The 25,184-nt window shown below is 38.9% G+C and overlaps 1 protein-coding gene and 1 long non-coding RNA gene across 7 annotated transcripts in view; both read right to left on the bottom strand.

The window, feature by feature from the left end:
- Positions 1-25,184, bottom strand: part of STARD13 (StAR related lipid transfer domain containing 13) — a 508,432-nt gene that overhangs the window by 252,151 nt on the left and 231,097 nt on the right. The window lies entirely within an intron of this gene.
- On the bottom strand, positions 6,062-23,908 carry LOC144381590 (uncharacterized). The gene is made up of 2 exons (XR_013447018.1): positions 23,681-23,908; positions 6,062-6,249 (listed from the first exon to the last, which is right to left on the bottom strand). It is a non-coding gene; the product is annotated as an uncharacterized LOC144381590 (long non-coding RNA).

Below are 25,184 nucleotides of genomic sequence, written 5' to 3'. Positions count from 1 at the left end.
AACAGAACACCAAACACTCATAATTTAAGAGAATGGAAACAGTGAGACTCTTCACGAATTGGCTACAACCTAGACCTGATTTCTAGAATTTAGGCTCTTTTTGAAATTATAGAGAAATGCTATTCCATTGATGACTCTTTATTGATATAATAGCTTTCCTTTCCTAATCATAAAAAAGTATTAGTGGGGCGCCTGGGTGGCTCAGTCGGATATGTGTCCTACTCTTGGTTTTGGCCCAGGTCATGATCTTAAGGTGGTGAGACAGAGGCCCACACTCAGCTCCACGCTCAGCGGGGAGTCTGCTGGAGATTCTCTCTCTCTCGCTCTCCCTCTGCCCCTCCCCACCTCACACTCTCTCTCTTTCTCTCTCACATAAATAAATAGATCTTTAAAAAAGTATTAGCTATTAATATTACTATTATATTTGGTGAACAACTTAAAGTTATCTGTCTTTAATTTTATTTCATGATGTCTAGCTTTTAGGGAGTATTTTCTCTATGTGATAGAATTCTTCACATCGGCATTCATACACTTCAAATACTTTTGGCTTCGTGTTTTCTATTCACCACCACTTAAATACACTACACATGGTTTGTTCCTTTGATATGCTCCATAAATCACTCTCCCCTATTACTTTTATTATTCCTGTGGATCTTTCCAAACTTCTTGCAATTTATCAATCCTTTTGTGGCATTGGAGCATTAAACCAAAGATAGTATTCTGCGTGTTTAGTTCCCAACAGATCTGGTCTGGGCTGGGCTGGTGGGTGACAACTAGTTGGATCTTCCAGTATAATAATGAAAAAAAAAATCCCGGAAATCAAACTTTCAGACTATATTTAGATTCCTTCAAAAGACACATAATATTTCTCCCACATTTCTATAGGTTATTCCACAGGAATGCCTCAGGGATGATGTTATGCTTGCTTTGAGGTTGAGTTCCTGTGGAATGCCACACACTGAGAGGACTCTGACAACCACCAGTGGACACAGCACGCCTGCCATTAGCGCTTCATTTGAAAAACAAAACTGCACATCCTCTTTCTAGTCATCTTCCTCTCCCACTTGCCTGGTACTTTTGTCTTTTGTGAGCTTGTTTTCTTATCAGAGGATTACTTCCAGTGGTGGTGGTGGGGATGCAGTTTGGACAGCTAAATGTATACAGCAAGCAGCTCATCCAAGGGCACACCATTAGATGATTAATTTGACCTGACAGATCAAGACAACACAGAGGCTGGAATTCAAACTTTGACTATGTGCTTCTACTTAATGTGTCACCTGTAAGATAAATAAGCCCTGGAAGAGCAACGTGGCTGGCTAACCCGGCTCTAAAGCAAAGATGCTGAAGGCCTTAAGAACGGGGTCTTGCACAATGTGGCCAATCGCAGACCATCTTCAGATGAAAGGGACAGCGAGGTTGCCTTCATATAAAAACACGTTGAATCTGACAGCTATAACTGCAACTAGATGACCCTTCCTCCAGCTTTAATCCGAGCTGTTTACCACGTTGTAATGATGAAGGGAAATACTTCTCTTCAGTTTTCTAAAACAATGGTTAAAGCACTGTAGTGTTGTCAGCCAAACCAAGAATCAGGGAGGCAGACCGCTAAACCAAATCACATAAAATCACTCGGCCTGGCTTGTTAAACACTGACCAATCAGTACTTTAATACTCCTTACGAGTAGGCTGAGTCCATTGGCCCGAGAAAGCGAATGTTTCTGAATCAAATGACTTGATATTAATAAACTGCAAAGAACTTTAAAAATCTACCACTTAGTACTATAGCACAGAGTAAGTAAGCCTGTTAGTACAACAGTATAATAGTGATTTAGCACAAAGATATATGTTAAAATATCATAAGCTGAATTGTAAAATAACAACTCAAAATATAAAGTTTTGGAGCTATCCTGATGGATAATCAATCATACTGTTCACAGGGATGTAGTCCTCAAATTCTTTATTCCTTTCATCTCCTGGGGCACCCATATCTTACCTCTGCTTAATCCTTACTCTACCCTCAAAGAGTCTGCTGTGCTGAGGAAAGAGGAAGTTAGTTAAATATGCCCATGGCTCTGTGGGAAGACCTAAAATAGTGAACTGTAACAGAGGGCAGCTGACCTACACATGGAACCAAAGTGATGGCAGAAACGAGAGACTCAAAAAATCATATATAACCCTCTTCCCAAATCATGTCTGGCTTGATAATAGTTCCAGTTTCTCTGGTACCCAAGTGTCCAATATGCCAGCAAATCCTGGATTTTTACTTTGGAAAAAGGGAATCTAAAAAGCAGGAAAGGGATACATGTTTTGGATACATCCATATAGTAGCAAATTAGTAAAGTTCTGGAAAAGAAAAAAAGGCAAAGGCTTACTTGGTATAGCTGTCCTGAGCTGTGAGCAGAAGAGTAAAATTTCTCTAAAAATTAGGAGAGCAGAAGCCAGAGGAACTGGCAGCTGTGAGGAAAAGAGTACTCACCTGAAATGGCCAAAAAATAGAGGCCAGAATTTTGACCTGGTAAAGAGCAGAGATAATAGTAAACTAGAAGGGGGAACTGGAGATAATTTTAAAAGTCTAATTTATGGTAAGTAATGTCTTGAGTCAAATTGAGTAATATGACTGAATTTGCAATTATTTCCTTGTTTGCATTTATTAATTCACTTGTCAGTTCATTATTTATTTCTGTTATATTTATATCAGCTGAATTCAACTGCATGAAACAGAAAGCTTCCCTTTCTTTTTCAGCATTTGGCCTTCAAACCCACTGTTAACCCATTTATTCCTCATTCTTCAGATGAAATCAGAAGTACCGTGGCTCTTAGGATCACACAGCTGATTTAAAGTAATCTGGTCACCTTGGGTGACCAGAAGAACAATCTCATTTTAGCAACTGAAATATCCAGTCCACTGTAATTACAAAAAGGTTCCATTCTGATCCCAGATGAAAGCTTTTCTGTTTCCCAGACTTGCTCTTCAGCCTTCCTTTTGCCCCCACTTCCCTCCCCCTCTCATCCAAACACCCTAGCCTCCTCAGGGGTTGCAATGAGTGGAAGGGGCCTGAGGCTGAAACAACAAAAGGTCTTATGTGTGAGCTAGCTGGTCAGATGAGATCCATATCAGCGCCCTCTGGATGTGGCAGATTCCCAGGGCCGATCCTTTCCAGTGAGGTCACATGATGGATTTCTTTCTCAGCCCTGGACATCTGGTAGCCTACCTACCTGTAGTGATCAGTTTCCCCTGCAGGCAGTTCTCATGCTCACTTTCGGTATAGAAGCCACATCCGGCCCAGGACAAGGGACCTGTGCCTGCTGCCATCAATGGGAGAGCAGTTCTCTCCCAGTTCTCCCTCTTTTTGTTCTCCTATTGTGGCAGGTAGTTCAAAACACAGCCTTTTGCCTTTCTTCCTCCCAGAAAGGAATTAGGGACCATTTTCTGGACCTTGATGAAGTCCAGAGAATATTGGTCAAATTTTCCGGTCCCCTCACGCAGTGGGGCCCTAGGGGTCCCCCTATTTGACTTACAGTGAGAGAGAAACAGCATATTGACCACTCCACCAATAACAGAGCTGCCTTCCTTACTCTTCAATTTCAACCCTTTTAAAATTGTGAGGTGGATGATGTGCTGAAAACGAAACAGAATTTTGACCACCCTCTTTGCAAATCCTGCATAGTATCCTGGTTTGGAATTTGGGCAAGGAGTGGAAGGGCTTGGCACCTAATGTTTTTTGATGTCCATAGCAGGGAATCTCAGCTGAAACAGACTAAAATGGTTCTACTTTATCATGGGGTTATAATTAAGAACCATCTAGCTAGTGCCCGTTTTATTCCAGGCTCTGCTCTAGGAGCTGGAGATTCAAAATGAAAAGACATGGTCACCTGTCTTGAGGAGCTCACAGTGGAGGGAACACTGCCCTCTTCACCACACTCTGTGTTCAGGTGGTCTTTATTCTCTAAAGCACTTGAGTGTTTCCTGGGCTATGAGGCTGGAAAGGGAAAAACACAAGTGTGGGAGACTGAGGGGGTGCATTTCTATAAGGCTGGACCTGCCACATAGAGTTTCTCATTCCCTACCAAGAGAAATGCCAAAATCAGGAGGTGAGAAGAGCCAGTGGAGCTGGAAGCCAAGGGCCAAGAAGCCTCAAAGGACATCTATTGGGTTGCAGAAGTGTAGGAACTGGAAACCAGTATCAAGGCTGGGTTCTGAGAACTACAGGAGAATTGAACATACATAGCTGTGTTGAGAGTAAATGGGCAAAGATCAAGAACAGTTGCCTAGAAGAGGCCATTGTTTGTGGCTTGCCTTCACTTGCCAGGAGAGGCATAGAACGGAGTGGGTTGGCAGAGTTAAGGGGCAGCTATAACCACAGGGCTGCGTCCTGCAGGAGGAACTCTGTGTGGGTTGGGAGGAGCTCTCCAGACCATGCGGTTGTTGCTTGAAGTCTATAGAGATGGGGCACAGGCTGAGCACCCCCAATAGGGGAAGCTTGCTTAAGAAGATGCAGAAGCTTGAATCCTACTGGTGAGATTCCTGCTTTCCTCTTGTGTTACTTTATTTAAATTCTACCCTTTCCTCAGAACCCACCTAAGATGTATCTCCTCTAGAGCCTCATTGTGATGTCTGCTTCCTTTGAACTATGAGAGGAGTTTGGAAATTAGTAGCATGCTGCTCTGTATTGTCAATTCATCTTTGTAGACATACCCTATCCTCTGACTTGGTGAAACACAGGACCTGATAGAACCTACTTGGTCCCCTGCCCTGCAGCCTGGCAACTATACCCATGTCACACGTTGGCAGGCTAAGATCTGCCAGAGCCTCTGACATCAATCCCCATATTGTTAGCCTTATGGCAGACATTTAACATTGTGTCACTTGTGCTGCTGGTGACTTTGGTGTCCCAAGCTCCCAGTACCTTACTGACTCTTCATATTTTTGCCTCATATATCAGGTGTTCAGAGGGTAGAGATCCTGTTAAGATAATGCCTGATACATAAAGCAATGCCATATAACTGATATATAAGGAAGAATGACCCCACTCGTCATACAATTCTGGGAGGAAAAGGGGTCCTTTCTCCCCTGACTTGGGGCACTACGGTAGAAGGAACTCTGGTGGATGAAGGCTGAGGAGCTTTCTGGTGAAGGAGGCAGGGAGGTGAGCTGAGCCAGGGCAAGCCTGGGTTGCTTCTCACCACATCCTCTCCATCACCTACAACCTTTAGCTCTTTATTTTCTTGTCGTATGGTAATAAAATGGGTTTGCAAATATTTTACCTATCATAAACTATAAAGAACAACAACAAAAAACCACTCTATTAATTCACTTGAAAATTAATCATTCTCTGAAATTCAAGCCATATGTTCACATTTCATTACTTATAGATATATAAATACAAATTAAAAATTTATGCCCATTACATTTATAGTATATGGTCATATAGTCTAATAGCAATGTCATTGCAGTTAAAATCCATTTTTTATATTAAGTTCATCTTTATCTTCATTTGTATTGTTTTTTTAAAAGATTTTATTTATTTGATAGATAGAGAGAACAAGCAGGGGGGAGGCAGAGAGAGAGGGAGAAGCAGACTCCCCACTGAGCAGGAAGCCTGACACAGGGCTCCATCCCAGGACCCTGATATCAGGACCTGAGCACAAGGCAGATGCTTAACCGACTGAGCCACCCAGGCACCACTATTTATATTGTTCATGTGTAAAATAATTTGGGATATATGCTTAGAAGGCAAGACTGTCCTGTAGCTTTGATCTCAATATCTTGACAAGTCTGGAAGTAATTATAAAAAAATTTTTTTTAAAGATTTTATTTATTTATTTATTTATTTATTTATTTATTTGAGAGAGAGCGCACATGTGCACATGTGCATGTGTGTGAGCAGGGGGAGGGGCAGAGAGAGAAGGAAAGAATCTCAAGCAGACTCCATGTTGAGTGAGGAGCCCGATGAGGGGCTCAATCTCACGACCTGGATATCATGACCTGAGCCGAAACCAAGAGTCAGATGCTTAACTGATTGAGCTACCCAGGTGCCCCAATTATAAAAAATTTTCAGAGTTATAATGTTAAAAGTCTGATTTACTTTCTAGTCTTATTTAAAAAGATCAACCGATTAAACAAAAACAAGAGTGATCCACTCTTTTGTACAAGGATACAGTGATCACTTTTGTACAAGGGTAAAATGAAGGCATGGAGGTCACGTTCAAGCAGCAGACATTTCATGCCCTGAATGGAGCCTATGAAATCTAGAATAGAAGGAACAATGTTACAGGCTGGAAAAGGTAAAACACTCAGAAAAATCAATAGAAAGCATGTCTTAAGTGCTTCCTCTACAAACTACATTTTACAAACTATGGTTAACAAATACAAAAGAAAAGGAAGACTTAATCCCCATGTTTGATAATTTTATAGAAGCCAGAAGAATTGCTGAGCTTAAATTCACCTCCAAAATCAGAACCTTTAAAAAGCTTTGGTTATGAGGTTGCTTTGCCCAGCATCACCACCGGAATGACCGACAGGATGACTGCAACGGGATTCGTTCCATCATCCACACTGTGTTTCGACAGTGAGCTTGAGTTTTGCTATCCTGTGCCCTTGTCCTCTTGACTTCGTTTGTTAGAACAAGTCAAGAATTCCAAGGGCACCAGTCCTAACCCTTTTTGCAGCTTGAGCCTTGTTCTACTTTACAATGACAGATGGTGCTTGTGTGTCCAACCACTGCATAAATTTACATTTGTCCCAAAGCAGAAAGAAGAGGATAAAGATGGATCAATGCAAATAAGCATTATTGGAAATATAACTCAAGGCGCACACTTTGCTCATGTCAAGAACGCTACACTCAAGTATGAGGAGAGTGCTGTTATTCCTGGCCCAAGGAGAGAGTGAGTTTCTGGTCTCACCCCTTTAAAGAATAATCCAGCTAAAGCAGACAGCTTTAGCTCTGGTGAACATCATGCTGGGGTCTAGGAAATCCCATCTATCACCAAGATGCAAGAGGTCTTTTCATTTTTTATACTGGCCCAGGAAGAAAACAACAGTAAAAGTATCACTGAAAAGCTGTGTCTCTTTCCACCTCTAGATGGGTATATACAGTATTTTCGGGTGCAGTTTCACAGATTAGTCACTACTTCTGTATTTCTTTTCCATGACATATTAGTTTTGTCAGGTAGCACTTGAATTCTCCTAATCACTCAGCAGGTAACTTTCTAAGCTTGTGTGTGGCACAGAAGAAAATAGATTTTTACTCCTCTCAATGACTAGAAAACAGCACAGTCTGGGTTATAGTAAAAATATAAGAAGAAAACGTCCTTGATTCACAAAGAATGTAGTACCTCATTTTATTTTAAAACAAATGGCTATATCTTAAGAAACGGAAAACGATTAGATATATTTTAACATTGTTATTACCTGCTCCAGGTAAGGAACGCCAGAGCAAACAATTTTCACAATGGGCAAAACAAAAATCACTACTATAAAGTCTTCAAAATAAGCAGGTCAGAGGTCATCAGTTTTGCCTTTCAACCTTCACTGCATTTACCAAAGTCTTCACTGATTGAAATGCGTGCAATTTATTTTTAAAGCAGATTCAAAGTTTTGTTTTATTTTGCAAGCCAGAACAACACTGTAAATCAATGTTGCAAGAGCAGTGTGGCTTTAGCAAGGTAAGTTAGCAGAGTACACACAGGATTGATTTATAGGCCAAGTACACTCCATATTACTTTAACACATAATTTGGAAACATTTCTTAAAAATCTTAATATATATAGGAAGCTTATTATGGATGGGACAGAATTAGTGTAAATGACTCTTAGCTGGACTTCCCAAATGATGGAACAGGAAGTGTGTTGGTAAAAATGCTCAGGGCAGCTCAGGAAATCAGCTGGGAGCAGAGACCATGTGTTGTCAGTTTGGGGTCAGTGTTCCTTTATCACTCATCGCTCATATGTCTATCCTGAATTGAGTCATAAGCTGTAGGTACCCCTCAGTGGAACTACAGAGCAGCATTTACCCACTATGTGTGGGGGACTTCCTGGCAGGATCCTAAAGAAAATTCCTCAATACTTGTATGATATTCTGGGAAGAACCCAGCCAACTGTAAAGCAACTGTCTTCTGAAAAAATCTTTATTGTGTAACATCCTAGAATATTGCTGTTGTAAGAGGCCTTAGCTGTACTACTCCATTAGACAGTTTCTCAGGATAGGCCCCTTCTGGCGTAATGTCGAAGAGCCCGTATGAACTTGATTCTGTTGTGGGAAGTCTTTCCTCAACTATTTTGTTTTACATGTAGAGAAAAAGACACAGAAATTGAGTTGCTCATGATTATACAGACATCCCTATAAAGCAATAGTCTAATTCCCATTTCATTAAGCAGAGAATTAAAACGCATAGAGGGCCCCAAGCATCCTATGATATGCTTTGCTTCTTCACCCTGCTGTTTTTCCTGAAACCCCAGTTGTATTTGATGGTGCATTCTTTGCTCAGTGTTCATGCCCAGTGACCCCAAGTCAAGCAGGCTGGAGGTGTGGATGGGAAATTATTACACAGAGTGAAGAGACTCATATTGCCTTTGGATGTGAAGGATGCCTTGCTCATTTGGCCATATCATCATGTTTGGTCTGATGTGGTGGAATGAATGCAGTCATCGAGTTTTGCATTTATTTAGCCACATTGTATCCTGTCTAATTAAGAAGAGAAATCATGTCTTAATACTGCGAATATGCACTGGTAGGAACACTTTTTTGAGTATGGATTATGAGTCTAATCCTCTAAATCTCATGTGAGCCACCTTTCAGCTAACTTCCATTTAAATTTTGCTGGCATAAAAGATACAGGATAGGGTCCTGAGTAAATAAAATGTAGAAATTGTGCTTTGTTTAATTATTCCAAAGCCCTTTGTCTCTTACTTGTAAGGTACAATATGGCAAAGACTCTTGGCAGATGCCTAAGAGCTTTTATAACTGATGTTGAGATCAGCTGGAACAAAGACACATTTGTTAAGACCCAGCTTCAGATGCTGGCCTGGCTTTTCAGAAGTAAACCATAAGTGTTTGCTCTTGGATATGGATAAGAGTTTTTCAAAAAATTGATTTGCCAATGCTTACACAAGGCACTACCACATATTATGAAACATTTGCTTGCCTAACACATAAGAAACAACTTTAAAACACAATAGCAGCATATGGCTGGAAAGAGAGGCAACCCTCTCCATAGGGTTGGGAAGCAGGGAATATTTGCTAAAACCCAGATGAAGATTAAGCACTTGGAGATGAAGAAATGCATAAGCATCTCTAAAAAGGCAGCAAGATGAGTACCAGTAACGAAGGCAGCACAGCATAATGGCCTGTGCGTGAGCTTTGGAGTCTGTAGACAGCTCTGACTTTTGTTGCTTGGACAAGTTGCTTAAAGTCTCTAAGCATCATTTTTCTTTTATGAAGTGGGACTCTCTACCTGCCTTGAAGGCTGTTTAGAGGGTCAGATGAGATTACATTCTGAAAGTGTTTTGTCAACTGTAAAGTTCTACACTATGAGAACACTAATAAAATAATAATAGAATAATCATTATTGCAGTAATATCAACTAACATTTAAACACTTGCCCTATACCAGACACAAACCTAAGGGTTTTACATGCATTATATCATTGGGTTGCATATTATTATTATCCTCATCATTTTACAGTATAGGAAACTGAAGGTTAGACAGGTTGAAGCAGTTGACCAAGGTCTATCTGGCACCCCATTTGTGCTTTGTCTTGCCTTCCCTATTATAACCTTCATGAATGCTAACTGAATTCATTTAGGGATGATTTTATGTTTTCATGTATTCCATAAAAGCAATCTTTCTTGTCTAGTACTTCGTTGACTAGTCCAATCACTAGCTCAACATCATCTAATACATGTTGTCTATATGCAGCACATTCATAAAGGTATAAAGAAATAATGAACAAAATAGAAAATCAACATTATTATTCCAGAGTGGCAAAACTTACATACAAAGGTAAGGCTGTAGAATATTTAAAAAGCAGTATGAAAATACAAAATAATGTAGGCTGAATTGTAGATAATTAAGTCCTGAAGAATGGAAAAAGAAAAAATTCTTGCAATCATATGACCTTAGTAGCACCTTAATTTTTATGACCAGTTATCCACTTTTTAAAATTCTTTTCTTTTACTATTAAAGGCCTAATCCCTACAATAATAGTCCTATGAGTTGGTCTCCAAGCCTATGAGGATTATAGAATTGCATTGTTCAATATGGTAGCCACTAGCTACATATGACTCTTTAAATTATATTTAAATTAATTAAAATGCAATTTAAAAAAATTCAGTTCCTCTGTCACATATCAAATACTCAATAGCCATGTGTTGTTAGTGGCCATCATATTGGACAGTAGAGATACATTTCTATCATCGGAGAGAGCTGTGCTGGGCAGCTCTGCTCAAGAACATACAATCAGTAAGTATCCTCTCTCCCTGCCTTGGTCTGGTGGGGTCAAAGGGAATTTTGAGTTACATATGTAAGCATAACAGGGGATTTGCAGGGATGTTTAGGGTGGCAACTATTGGAAAGAGGTGGTGCCTATTGGGAATCAACAGAAGAGAAGATTAAAGCATACAGGTTGGAGAACTATCTTAACATGATTTTTTCATTCTCTCTGGTGGGTAAAGCATGAGATTTGCCGGTGATATGTTTACTGGTGCAATTTAGCTGCACAAAGGTGAGAAACGGGTGAGGAAGAGTGAGCAAATAGGTCTGGCCAGAGCAGTCAGAGTTTTCAGAGAGAGCTTTTTAGGCAGATGAAATGGCCCAAACAAAGGCACCAAATCTTGAAAAGGCCTTGTGACCTGGTTATGGTGTAAGGTGATTTCAGAGTGGTAGAATCCCAAGGTGAGGCAATAGCAGAAAAAGTTGTTGAAGGTTAAAACAAAGCTCAGATTGTAATGGGTCTTGTGTACCCTAAAATGTTTCAATATTATGTTAGGCCACAGGGAGCCACCACGAGTCTTCAAGCTGTGGATGACATGATTGGCATAGCTTTGTTTTTTAGGAAAGTGATTATGGAAGAGGCAAAGAGGGTGTCTTAGGTCAGAGGTTAAGAAGCAACCTCTGGATTTTCTCTTGGTCATATTATTGAGCCGCAATCACCAATCGTAATACATCATAGCTCCAAATGAGAGGACTTTAAAAATATCTACTGAATTTTTTTTTTTTTTACCTTAAACAATAATGACACTAAAAGGACACATTAAGTGCTTTGTAAGTATGTGCTGGTAAAATAGATTATTAGCATGGCCTGAAGAATTCAGTCATCTACTGAATAAAGACAACATTTGGAAAGCAGCTTAGGTCCACTCTTGGTTAATACATTTATAAGGCTACTAACTGGTTTTATAAGATTATGAAATGAAAGAGTTGAAATGATGGACAATTATCAGACTGGAAATAAAATGGGAAGATGGATGAAATACGAAAGATGAGACATGAGTCAGGGCACGCTCACTGTGCTGGCGGTGTTTTGTTCATTTTGAAAAAAGATTTGGTAAAACGAGTGACAGATTCTTCCCTCATTTATTCCCATTCTACGAATTCAGTCCTGAGGTAAATAAGTGAGGGTATGCCGGAAACCACTTTTCCCCAGATTAAGCCTGAACCTGTGCCGTATGGTTAGTGAACCAATATGTCTAGCCCAGGAGATGGCTCCAGGCCCATAACTAGCAGTAAGCTACCACTCTTCATAACCAATATGAGACCGCAGGCCCTGACTTAATAGTGGAGAAAGAGACACTTCTGGTCAAGACTAAAACATTTACTATGAAGTACATAACAACATCAAAAAAATCAATCTGACATTTTCCCAAAGGTTTGGATGAATTGCCTTCTCAAAGAAGGGGGAGGGAGCAGCCTCCAGGGGCATCTCTAATGTTTCCCCTCCTGTCTCTTCATTCACCTGTCTGGCCTCAGTGAGGACAGACTGACCCTGTTAACCTCCGTGAAAGGCAGTCTCAGACTGTATCTCTGCCTCACAAGTGTTTCATGCTTCAGTATAAGTGTTCCCTTATTCTGTTCCATTTTAGGTCTGTGATTAATTTTAGTTTTACGTATATGCAACTTAAAGCCTAATTATTTTTAATGACTATCTCAAAAACTGTTGAAAATTTAAAAAATTTTCTGGTACTGGTACTGGATTTGTAATCCCATTGTAAAGGATATCAAATTGGGTAAAATGTACAAAATAATTGCTTTTATCATGCTGAGGTAACTGGTACTGGATTTGTAATCCCATTGTAAAGGATACAAAATTGGGCAAAATGTACAAAATAATTGTTTCAGACATTATAAAAGAGATGGCATAGGACTGTGATCCCCGAGAGAAGGTAAATAGATAAGGTGAGCCCTAAAATTTCCTCGGCTTTCTGTCTGGAAGCACTTTCTGAATTAAGGCACAAAGAGGCAGAACACCAGCAAAACACAACGGTCGTATTAAATCGAGGAGACGAAGATAAGAACTCAGGGAAGCTGAAATGACTGGAATTTACAGAACAGAGAATCAGAGAGAAGGGAGTTACGCAGCCAAAAAACTATAGGAATCTGCATAGGGGTCCTTGAGTCTGTTGCAAAATACTAAACTGAGATGCATAGGAAGAAACTCCATGAAGCCATAAAAGAACAACCAGGAGCTTAAGTATGAGTGACAGTTCTCCACTGGTTGCTCACATTTCCAGATACCTTGCAACCAGAGGTACTGCCTGCATTTCTTCTGGACTTTTTTCCCCCCCGAGATTATACAGCAAACTGCCTTGGAAGATAGAGATACTGTCTCTCTCAGGAACAAAGGGCAGACAAACTTTATTTCACGTTATAAAAGATTCCAGTTCCCTAAACTCAGGGTTCCTCTCCTTTACCACACTGTACTGCATGTGCAGATACTGCCCTGTTGAAACTGGGGCTCAGGAAGCTAGTGCAAATACTGAGACTCTCGCATCAGCTCCTCCCATGAGTAAGAAAGTTCTTTGTCTCTGACCCAGGAATCACGTCTTCTGTTGACATCCTTGAAACTATGGCAGACTAAGTTGTTATCTTGCAAGAAGGGTAAAAGCTCAGACCTTTCATAGTTTTGGACCATTTTAGTGATAAACATAGCAAATTGTTGACCAAATTGTATGGTCAACCGGGCAAAAAAATGGTTCTCCCCTTTATTGCCTGATATTGAGGAGGATTTAGGAGGTGGTTACAGGCTGAGTACTAGAAAGTAGACTCACGATAACTCCTCTGATTGTTGCTGACTCTCCTTTGAGGAGGAGGGGGGATGTTCCTCACCAGCTTTGCAGTCAGCTTCAGGTCTGTCTTATTGTAACAATTAGTAATCATATTCATCCTGGTACAATTTGATATCCATATGGAAAAAAATTAACCTTGAAATTACTTTACAACATTCACAAAATTGATTTAAAAAACAGCTAAAGCTATAAAACTTTTAGAAGGCAAGATAAAATAAAATCATCAAGATTTTGATGGTAGGAAAATGATCCTTAGGATACAGAAACATAGACTGTATGAAATTTAGTTGAATTTCATCATTAAATGAAACACACTGTTAAGAAAATGAAAACCAATCCCTCAAGTGGAGAAATATTTATGATACATATATCCAAGGATTCATATCCAGAATATATAAAGAACTACTCATCTCATTAGTTAAAAAGACAAGAATCCAATTTAAAATGGACAAATGATTTGAATAAGCACTTCACAAAAGAAGGTATGCGAACTGTCACTAAGCACATTAAAAGATGCTCAATATCATTACTACCAGGAAAATGCAAATTAAAATCACAATGAAATACTACTGTGCACAAGTATTAGTTATGATGTGCAGCAATTAAAACTCTTACACACTGCTGGATAGGATGTAAAATAGCACAAGCACTCTAGAAAGTACTCTGGTAGTTTTCTTAGACGCTTAACCATTTAACTCAGCAGTTCCATTCCTTGGTGTTTACCCAGGAGAGATGCAAACATATGTCTTTGCAAAGACTTTTATGTGAATGTTCATAGCAGATTTATTCATAATAGTCCCAAACTAGAAACTCAAAAGTCCATTGAGGGGTGAATGGATAAACAAGTTGCAGTTATCCACAGAAGGAAATACTTGTCAAAAAATAAAAAGGAATGGACTTCTGATAGATGGAAAAACACAGTGGAGTCTCCAGAATGTTATGTGAATGTAAAAAAGCAAGAACTAAGAGAAGGGCACATTCTATATGGTTTTACTTGTATAAAATTCTTGAATAAGTATAATGAATTACAGTGGAAGAAAGCAGATCATTGATTGTCTGGGGCTGCAAACTGGGGGGCAATAACTGCAAAGTGGCACAAGGCAAATTTTAGGATGATGGCTCTTCTTGATTGTGATGGTGATTATATGGGAGATATATTTGTCAAAGCTCATCAAGCTGTAAACTTAAAACGGGTGCATTTCAGTATAAATAAATAATACTTTAATAAAGTTGATTTAAAAAGAAAAGATCAAAATGACCCAGAGGCAACATTAAAATAGTTCCGACTGGCAAAAGTTGACAGTGTAAGCATCAAAAGGAGAATGATGGCTGTGGATGCTTAAAATACAGCACATGTGTAAAAAGGCATCATTCCATAATTACATGCATGTGCACACACACACACACACACACATCAAAGACCAGAATTTAATTCTATTTTTTCTCTCTTTTTTTTTTTATAAGATCTAATTTATTTGAGAGAGAGAGTGAGCACGAGCAGGGGGTGGGCAGAGGGGCTGAGGGAGAGAGAGAGAATTCAGACTCCCCGCTGAGCAAGGAGCCCAACACTGGGCTCAATCCCACAACCCTGAGATCATGACCTGAGCCAAAATCAAGAGTTGGACACTTAACCGACTGAGCTACCCAGGCGCCCCTAATTCTATTTTCATAAACATCTTTTCTGTGAGTAGTAACTGTTCTGAAACTAGAAATCCTAAGACAGGACTGCACTTTTAGATCTCAGGCTTGCTTGGTTTTGAATTACTAATTTAAGAAATATTTTTGTAATATTTTCTAAGAAAAACTTGGATGGAATTTTGAAAACCCAAATTACAGTAGGCACTTGTCTTGAGAATGCCTTGAGAATGTACTTTAGATTTCCAACTACGGGGACATTGACTGACCATATGCCCCAGCTGTCACACTCTGAAATGCACAGCTTCATTTGTACTGAGGTCATGCTTCCCATAGGCTGCTCCTAGTTAATGACTGATTGCAGCAGACCTACTAAGGCAGCTTGCTCCTGAGAGCCATAGGTCTTTTTCCAGAAGGCCAATTTTGGCTCAAGAACACCCCAGTGGCCTTGATGAACTTTCGTTAGACTTCATGGAGGTCAAAAACACTGTCACACAGGGGCGCCTGGGTGGCTCAGTCGTTAAGCGTCTGCCTTCGGCTCAGGTCATGATCCCAGGGTCCTGGGATCGAGCCCCGCATCGGGCTCCCTGCTCAGCGGGAAGCCTGCTTCTCCCTCTCCCACTCCCCCTGCTTGTGTTCCCTCTCTCGCTGTGTCTCTCTCTGTCAAATAAATAAATAAAATCTTTAAAAAAAAAAAAAAAAAAAAAACACTGTCACCTAACTTGCCTTCCTTTCTCTCCTTTACTAGGAGTCAGATTTGCATCATAGTTGGATGAATCTCCTATCCTTTCCCAGCTCCCTCCCCATTTTTCTTCATAGGCCTTCGCCTCAATACAATCCTTGCAAATTTCATATCATTTTGATGTTGATTTCTTGGAGAACCTGAACAACTACATAGTCTAATATTTGATTATCTTTTAGAGCAATAGAGGTCCACTGATGGCTTTTACGCTTTTATATTTATACCTATTAAATTCAGTTTTGTTGGTTTAAGGTCCATTATTCCAACACATTAAAATATTTGTGAATCACAATTCTATCTTTTACTGTATTTCCCAACTTTGTAACATCAAAGATTGGTGAGTATTTATATGTCTTTTTCAAGTTGTGATTAGAAGTATTAAACTGGAATAGCCAAATGACAGATCTTTTTGATCATGTGATCAAAATCTATAATAGGCTTGATAGTACAGAGAAGTCCATGTTCTCATAAATTGAATAAATATTAGAGAATTATAGGAATTGTAAATTATATGTAGCTAGAGGGTGGATAGCACCCTTACAATCAAATTGTACACCTCCTCCTACAATATTTTGCACACATGTGTTTATAATCACAGTTTGCTTTAGAAACAAGCTGTATAGTTCTTTTGCTCTGATATTAGAGTGGGAACCACAGCACAAAAATTTCAGCTCTCAAAACATCGAGACCTATCTTCTAAATGAAATAACTTATAAAAGCAATGTAATTGGATTCCCTTAAATAGGGATTTGTTGGTTTGCCACATTATGTATTGTGATAGTTCAAAAAAAAATACTTGGTTATAATAATGGCAAATTTCATTTGTGTGTAGACTTGGGAATGATTATGTGGGAGTTATGGATTTTCCAAACTAATTGTTTCAAAAATATTTTGGGTGAAGGCCAACGGAATGCCTGGTAAGTAAGCAAGAGAATAAATTACTCTAAAAATTCTTTTTCATCATGGATATCCATGCTAATATTAAAAATAATTTTGGCACTACATACTTAAGGGAGACTTAAGAGGTAGTACATACTTCTTGCATTAGCTCATAGAATTCAGGGGGTTTTTGATAAGAAATCAAATAGGCCAGAAATAGATATTTCATGATAAATATTGTGATTAATAAGAGGATGAACCTAGACATGATTTCAAATATGTGCCCCAACATGACACCATTAGAGAGCACTATCACTGTATGAATAGTCGTCTTGCCTAAGGTTGTTATCTCTTAATAAATCTTTGGTCCAATTGGGTACCAAACTACAGGATAAAGACTATTATTTTCTACTCTATACTTTTAGAACTCATGAACATAGACAATATTTCATGAAGGGAACCAAAACACCATTAACCTTCATTTACTATATGGATAAGGAAATCGTACCAGCTCAGTGGTTCAATTTTCCCCATAAATCTTGGTTAAAACTTTTATCCTTTTTTTCCCTTGGATTCTTCTATTACTCTAAGTGTTATTAATAGGAACATTCTATTACACGTTTCTCTTTAGACCTCTTGAATCATAAGCAAACTTTCATCTTTAATGAGTTCGACAGCTAGTGTTATTGATGATCAGTAATATGCAAAGAGGCTGATGATCATTGGTTTTTTGTAACTGAAATAAATAATAATGAGATATGTTTTTCATAGATAGTGGGAAAAATGTCTCAATGGCCACTGGAATACAGATAAAGGAACTATGGTGCTATAAAGGACATCTTGAAAAGAAGCAGATTCAAAGAGAACAAAGAAGGAACTGGATTATCTGCTGACATAAATCTTTTCTTAACTATATTATATCCTACTGAAGTCTTTTTTTTTTTTAAGGCAAGAGTCCAAAAAGGATGTGTTTTGCCACAAACAAGGAAGATCAAAGTAACATGCTGTTCTGTTATTCAACTTAAAAAGAGAGCGAGATATTAACAGAAGAAATCATGGACCATAAGCAGAAATGGTACAATGATCTTATACAGGAATGAGTATTTCTGATGTTTACAATGCATGAGTAGTGACTTGGGACTAGGTAGTGATCCGGAGAGAGAATCTAAGATATGTCCCTTAAGCTACCTAAAGGCATGACTAAGAACAAGTCACTCTAAACAGTAAAGTAAGACCTAGAGCTAGGAAAACACCAAACGTGGGCACCGAGTTAGAATTGGACATTTTGTGAAATAACAAAGCACGTTCTCTCACCAGACAGAAATGTGAGAAGGAAATGTCACACCCTGCTGAGGGGAGGGAATATGTCAAAATCACCTCTGGGACTTTTTCAAGTTACATTTGCCTCAAAGAAATTGTGACAACTCCTCCCAACCTCACCACCACTGCATACAATCCTACCTCCTCCTTAAGCATTAGTACCCATATGAGCCACTGTTACTGACAAGTGGGTTATCATATCACTTGGGTGGGGTAGGGCAGAAAGTAAGCTGAGAACCACCATCTCAGTGAGTTTACTTCTGGTCATACTTTGTGTGACCATCCATGTTGTGGGGAGGGCTCCAGCTCTGCCCGGAAGAGAGTAGACTGTGAATATGCAGAAGACAGTCCCACCTCTGCATCAAACCTCCCCATTCTCCACATGCAAGGGTGCTCATGCAGCAAATACTCATTGTGTTCACACTGCTCAGAATACTACCATAGAGGCCAGAGAAGACACAATCTCTGCTCTGAGAATTGTTGAAAGCTCTGTAATTTCCACATTCTGGTACTTATCTAAATATGGTCCTCCTTGTAAGGCATTTGCTGGCAGACTGACCTGGGTTTAACTCAATGGATTTAGAAATTTAATATAAGTGTTGTTAAGTAATTTGACAGCCTTCCAGTCCCATAGTTTTGTGTGCATAACAAATATTTTGAATGAATGATAAATACAAAGATGTGGGCTATGCTTTCAACTAGGTTGATAAACAATAGCTCTCATTATTCATGGTAGTTATGTCCCATAAAGTAACACTGAATTAGTGAATACTGAGCCCCTGCTTCTAGAGAAAATATGAGGTTAGGTTCTTGTCAGCCTCTGGTCAGAACATTTTCACCAACCAATCAATACGTAATCTTTTTTGCATGTGTTTTCTATTTAAAGACATCTTATTTAATCTATATTGTTGATTCATTAATTTGAACTCATAGCTAACAGCACTAACCCTCATGATTGAGTGAGCTTATTTAACACACATATTTTCTCTGAAAGGCACATCACAGCCTTCTTGCACTTAGGAACACTAGACAGCACTTCGGCACTACACGTAATAGCCATTTTAAACATTAAAATCAGCAATTAAAACACAAATATGTGAAAACACGGTACTAAATAGACCATGAAAAGGAAGGACACTCGTTTACAGAAAAAGAGCTGAAACAAGAGAGTAGAACCTCTTGTTCAACCTCAGTTGGGGATATGTATCCTTGCTCTGTGCATGTCCATGAGTGACCACAAAAGCATCTCAAGTATTAACTTTTGGGGGCAGCACATAAGTGAAATCACAAGTATTGAATCCATGAATAATGAGCATCAACTGTACATATGAATCACTTGCAGGAAATCATGGCAATCAAGCTGAATGAAGGCAATGTTGTACTAGCTTATTCTCTGAGACCACAGCTCAGAATATGGGTTCCCATGTAATTTGAGCCAGTTACAACCATTCTCCACAACACATACGGAATAACTTCTTACATTCTGGCTACAAAGGCCAAAGATGCATGGTCTTTGAATCTGCTTATTCTAACTCAGATGAGCAGTGGGGTGTTCTCCATCACCCAGGCCTCCTTGCAGTTGGCTGCTAAGTCCTGTTACCATGCTCCCTTCCTATTGAGGCTATGTTCATGGTCACTCTCTCCCCGTCACAGAGAAGCCCGAGAGTTCTGTGATGCAGCTGGTGGCTAACGGTCAGGGGTAAAAAAGGCTCAAGCACCACGAGGATAGGACGCCAACAGAAGTGGAACACATGCCCAGTACTGCCTGGGCTTTTTGCACTTTTGCTTTTGTTTTTATTTTGTCATCTCTCCCTATTGTGAGAGCATTTTTCTAAGCAATAGTGGGTAGAAAGAGTTTAATCATAATTGTGGAAAAATACTATTTAAATGTGTCATTTCAGGTGGAAATTATGATCTTTGTAGTGGCAGGTATTTTTATTTTTATTTTATTTTTAATTTTTAATTTTATTTTTAATTTTTTTATTGTTATGTTAATCCCCATACATTACATCATTAGTTTTTGATGTAGTGTTCCATGATTCATTGTTTGTGCATAACACCCAGTGCTCCATGCAGAACGTGCCCTCTTTAATACCCATCACCAGGCTAACCCATCCTCCCCACCTCCCCTCTAGAACCCTCAGTTTGTTTTTCAGAGTCCATCGTCTCTCATGGTTCGTCTACCCCTCCGATTTCCCCCCCTTCATTCTTCCCCTCCTGCTACATTCTTCTTTTTTTTTTTCTTAACATATATTGCATTGTTTCATAGGTACAGATCTGAGATTCAACAGTCTTGCACAATTCACAGCGCTTTGGGGGTGGGAGGGATGGGCTGAGTGGGTGATAGACACTGGGGAGGGTATGTGCTCTGGCAGGTATTTTTAAAAGCATACAAACTACATATATTCCCCGGAGGGTCTTTAGCATCTTTATCTCTGAGCTTAAGTGAGCCTTGTTATTTCTCCACTAGGGCCCAAGTGCAGCCAGGAGCTTCTTGGGACTGCTTGCATCTGGAGGTTGCTGGAACATTGCCTCAACTGCCTCAATGGCAGGTGGCAGTTCTTCTTGCAAAGTCATGGGAGAAAGTCATCAAATCTACAATAAAGTAAATACCCCTTAATCTTACTCTATTCTCACAGAATTTGCATTATTATTTTTTATTTAAAAATTTTAATTGTGGCAAATTATATATAACACAAAATTTACCATCTTAACTATTTCTAAGTGTAAGTTCAGTACTGTTAAGTATATTCATATTGTTGTGCAACCAATATGATGAGGAGAAACACAAAATGGGAGGGGATCACATAGCCGTGAGCAGATCATTTAACTCCAGGAAATAGGCTGAATTTTTAAGTTTAAAAAGAGCACAAAATCAACTTCATTCCAAGGGCATGTGTGGTCCTATCTTTGTCTAAGATTTTAACTACTTTAAAGAAATAGGTAGAAGTAGCCCAAGTATCCATTGGCAGGCAAATGGATAATCACAATGTGGTATATACATTCAGCTTTAAAAATGAAGGAAATTGCGAGACACATGTTAGAATATGGATGAAACTTGGGGACGTTATGTCAAGTGAAATAAGCCAGAAACAAAAAGACAAACACTGTATGATTCCACTCATATGAGATACCAAGAGTAGTCAAATTCATAGCAACAAAAAGTAGAATGGTGGTTGCCAGGGGCTGGGAAGGAATGAAAAAGGAGAGCTGTTGCTTAATGGGTACAGAGTTTCCCAAGTTGAAATATTTCTAGAGATTGGTCGTGCAATAATATGAGGGCACAGACATGTCAAGTAACTTACTCAAGGTCACCTAGCAGGTATGGCATGGAACCACGGTGCAAATTCAAACAGTGTGGTGCCAGAATCTTAACCATTACACCATGAGTGAAAGAATAAAGATGACCCTTGAATTACAAAATGAGAGCAAAGAGGTTGCAAGTTTTCTCCTTCCCATTATGCATCACAATGGTCTTGTTCAGTGGATTATAGATTCTATGGGGCAGAGGATGGAATAAGCAAATTTTTCTATTGCCTTTTCTCCTCTGTTGGCGGACAAAAGCCCTGGCACACGAAGTTATGTTTTTCTCCACTCTGAGTATCAGAGCTTGGGCAGTGGAAGTAAGCAGAGTACCTGCCTAACTAAATACTGTCAAATTTGTTTGAGAACATGGCAGGTCACACTAACATCCTTCTGGGAATAAGATTTAGTCATTTCTATTTACCAGTCTTAACTGGAAGTTCAAATACCTTACAAAGAAAGGGAGACACTCCATAATTTCAGCTTCCCTTTATGTTATACACAAATGTCAACCCTGAGCCATAGTTTTCCCCAGCACATCTTCCTTATAGTTTAATTTTTCCCCATTTTTCTCATTTAGTGTCCTCTTTTTTCTGTCTTCCCTGCTCTGTGTCCTTCACCATGTAGTGTATATTTGATACAGCATCTCAAAATTCCTCTAATGCCACTTCAGTTGAACTTGAAAAATACTGAGGTGATTACTAATTTATTGTTGTCTTCTCCTAAGTGCTTAATGCAAGCTTAATAAAAATCAATAGCTATGTATGCCTCTCCATTGTAGGAATATGCTTGTGATAAATGACTAGGTGAGGCAGTTGTCGGGTGATTTATTGGAAATCTCCTAAGATAATCTACCACCTCCATTTTATTGGTGTCACGGAAGATGTTAATGGTCAAATAAATGGAAGTAGAAGCAGGGAGCAGATGGAGAAGAGCAGGTGCTATACAACCTCTTCTTCAAAAGTCATGTTGAGAGCAAAGAGGCTAATATGTAGAATGGGGACATCTTGCCTGATCTGAATAACATCTCAAGAGAATTAGAATTAGGATGCTAAATGCACTTCCAACCAAAAGGCCAAGGTTACAAACTTTTGCAGCCATCAGGCTTTATCTCCTATTCCCAAACTCACTTATTTCTGTTAACAAAGAAGGACTTGTCACCTGCAGCACCCACCCAGAATGCTTGGCTTCCTACCTTCTCTGTGTTGGAGAAGAGCCTTACCTTACAAAAGGGGACCCCTTGTGAGAGTTGGTTAAAACCAACTGCCTACATTAAAAGAGAACTAGACTCTTTCAACAAAATAATTTCAACTTTGTCGTTTCAAGTATCCTCACAAACAGTGTGGTAAAATGCAGTCACGAACTGCCCTGCGCGCTCATCCTTTTCTAGATCCACACAAAACACTTCAGTCCTCTGGCAGAGAGCCTCCATAGTCTGTGCTCAATATGGGACAGTGCAGGAGGTGATAACTTCCAACCCCAACCCAAAACATCAGCAGGACATTGTGTCACCAGCTCGAGGAAGAATGTGGTTCATTTTCTTCACAACTTCTAGAAATTTGACATTTCTTCCTAACCATGCCTCCCCCAATCCAGCTGCTCTGAGTATCAAAATCGTCTCAAATGTGTTTAGTGTTTAACAAAGTTTTTAAAAAGAGAAGCTCTTTAATTTGCTAGTCCTACCTCTACAATATCTTTGGCTCCATCTATTTCATGGTAATATCTCTGACTTGAAATATTTGAATTCTTCTGAATATTGGAACAAAGCAAGATGCAAGATTTATTATATCATTGGTATAACATTAGAATTTATTAGAAATAACATATGTTAATTAACAACCACAGCTTTTTAATTACCTTTAGAAAATTCCCTAACAGAGCTAGTTCCCATCAGTAGAAATAGGAACCATTCTCCAGAATAAAAGGCATAAATATGACAGATAGCAAGCAAACAAAGACTGTTGCTACCCCCTTTGTTATATTTCTCCCCCTTTCCTTTCTTATTTGCCAGAAGTGGACTGATCACTTGAGATTCCATGCTTTTAACTGGGATTTAAGCTCTTGTCCACTCTCCAGAGACACCCACCCTCCTCAAATGTATTTCTGCTGTTGACTTCTGTTTGATCCTTCTAAGGCCTGGGTATCCTGGCAGGTTGCTCCACTGTGCACTTCAGCAATGTCTAGGTTGATGTTTTGCAAGAGCACAGCGAAGGTGGGAAGAGTCTCCCAATCAGAAACAAGCTAACAGAGTTCTTGACTTTAGCAGGCATAGAAAGAAATAGATTTCTTTGGAAAGAATATTTTTTAAAAATAAAGAAGTACTGTATGAGTGTCTGATAAAGAATCATCATTTTGATCATTCTCTTTATTATTTACTCAGTTTATTTTTTAAACTAGCCTCATTGATTCTTTGAAACTCCTTGGTTCAATTTTGCATTCTGCATTGTTGTAGGTGACTTACAGAGCAATTGGCAAATGGCTGAGGTCATTCCATGGGCCCCTGTATGCCTGAAGACCCACCTGTATGGTCAGCTTCACTTCAGAATCTTCAGGCTTCACTCGAAGAACAGATGCATACATCCAACATTTGATTCTCAGCAAAATTTGGTCACCAAATGATAATAACCTTCATGCAGTTTTGTAAGTACAGAGACTCATTGGAGGTCATCTGAGGACTCTGAAGATCTTTGGAAAAAATCTCCAATGGGAGAGGGTAACAATGAGGATAATAATGAAGGCCAAGGATCAACAGATATGTTTCTTCTGCTAGGCTTCCAATGGGCAAGTGAGCTTTACCAATGGATCCTGAAGAAATAACTTCATCACAAGGCTTAATTCTGAATTTCTAAGCACACACTCGCTTTTCCTAAAGGATCGTTCCCTTTGGGAATGCTGACTGAAAGTAGAAGTCTGGAAAAATCTGCACTAAACCCAACATTCAAGTACTTCCCCATTAAGCATAAAGGGGAAATTGAGCAAGAGCACTGAAGGAGGCAGGCAACTGGCTTCTTGGCCTACCACGAATCACTCATGTGTGATGGTTAAGTCTGAGCATCTAGTCGGGGTTTCCATTTCCTCCCTCATAGGGTGAAAAGGTTGGACTAATTATCTCTAATCTATTTTCTACCTTTAGTATTCTTTGAATCTAAATGATAATGATGATCAATGAAACTAATTATTTTTCTGAGGCTATCAATTATACATTTGGATCTCTAAGAAGGAAATAGAGAAAGGCACATTACAGATCTTGTTTTTTGACACTATTTTCTTGATTTCCTACAATTGCTCTGGTACACTATGTTCAATTAATAATTTTATTTACTATAATTAGAATTTCTAATATATCATAAAATCCACAGGCAAACATTACACTAAGAATGTTCCTACATGAAACAAAAACCACTAGTTTATTAAGTAAAACAAATTATATGGCACTGTGTAAAATAAAACCAACAAGCCTACAGTTTGATTTTCCCTCCATTTTTACCCATTTATGTGGAGGCTTATAGAAATAATACTGGAGTACTGTAATACAAATTAGAATCATAATATTTAATATTAAAAAACAATATTCTAACATTCTCTCTTAATAGATTAGATAATCTATAGAGAGGGTGCATCTGATTGGTTTTGACCATGCAGAACTCTCTACACACAAATCTATGACAACAAATTTGAAAATGTTCAAGAATGAATGATTTATTAAGAAAATGAAAATTGCCAAATGACCCACAACAAAAGAAAAGTTAAACAGAACATTTGCTATAAAACAGAAGGAAAAGGTGAGTGAATATCCCTCAAGTTCTGGTTAATTATGAAACAAGATCATTGCAATGGTATTTAAATTATTTTTTATCATGAAAAAGAAATAACCTTAATTTATATTATATAATCAGGATAACTTTATACTAAAGATAGCTCAATATATAGAAAATTGGAATTAATCCCAATTATGATAGGTACAAGATTCTGAAATTAAAAAATTAGCAAATATCCAGCAATATAAGGGGCGCCTAGGTGGCTC

This window comes from Halichoerus grypus, chromosome 4 (assembly GCF_964656455.1).
Source record: "Halichoerus grypus chromosome 4, mHalGry1.hap1.1, whole genome shotgun sequence".
NCBI lineage: Eukaryota > Metazoa > Chordata > Mammalia > Carnivora > Phocidae > Halichoerus > Halichoerus grypus.
Note: the sequence above shows the minus strand (reverse complement) of the source record. Positions and strands in the feature narration are given on the sequence as shown.